The sequence below is a fragment of the Etheostoma cragini genome, chromosome 6 (assembly GCF_013103735.1).
Source record: "Etheostoma cragini isolate CJK2018 chromosome 6, CSU_Ecrag_1.0, whole genome shotgun sequence".
Taxonomy (NCBI): domain Eukaryota; kingdom Metazoa; phylum Chordata; class Actinopteri; order Perciformes; family Percidae; genus Etheostoma; species Etheostoma cragini.
Window position 1 is genome coordinate 4,181,188 of NC_048412.1, and position 663 is coordinate 4,181,850.

The following is a 663-nucleotide window of genomic DNA, read 5'->3' on the forward strand; positions in this document are numbered from 1 at the left end:
TAGCAGACATTTTGCCAAACCCAAACTACTGTTACAGACTAACAGTTATAAAATATTAATCAAAACTTATACTCACAAAATTGCCAGCAGTAAGATGAGGAAACTCTTAAAAATACAAAGTCATACTTGAGTTACCAAACCACCCTTCCTCCATAAAGAAAATAAAATAAAACTTCTTAAAAGTACTGCTCTTACCTGTTGAAATAACTCCACACATTGTTCACTTTAAAAATACAAACACCTGTATAGGTTTTTATAAACTGGCGACCCAGAAAGTCTAGCTGGAACGTCACATTTGAACCTTCGGGCAGCCACAAACTTCTGTGTAATTACAGACACACTGCAGGTTGCTATGGAAGTAGACTCATTTTCAAAACACAGGGGGCGGTAAAAGTTTAACTAGAGAAAAAAAAAAAGTTGGTTTATTCTTGTAGTTAAGAGCCAAAAAAATACTTTATTAAAAAGTATTCACAGAACATATATTACTATCTATTCTAGAATCACTCGCATGTAGTAAAAAAGTTAAGAGATTACATTCTTGTTGCAGTTTAGACAAGGTAAGGCCATACCACTAGAGGGCACCAAGCACTAACAAATGTTTGTACAGATTACAATAGAAATTCCCTCCAAAAACAGTTATTTCACAAATGCAACATGTTAAAA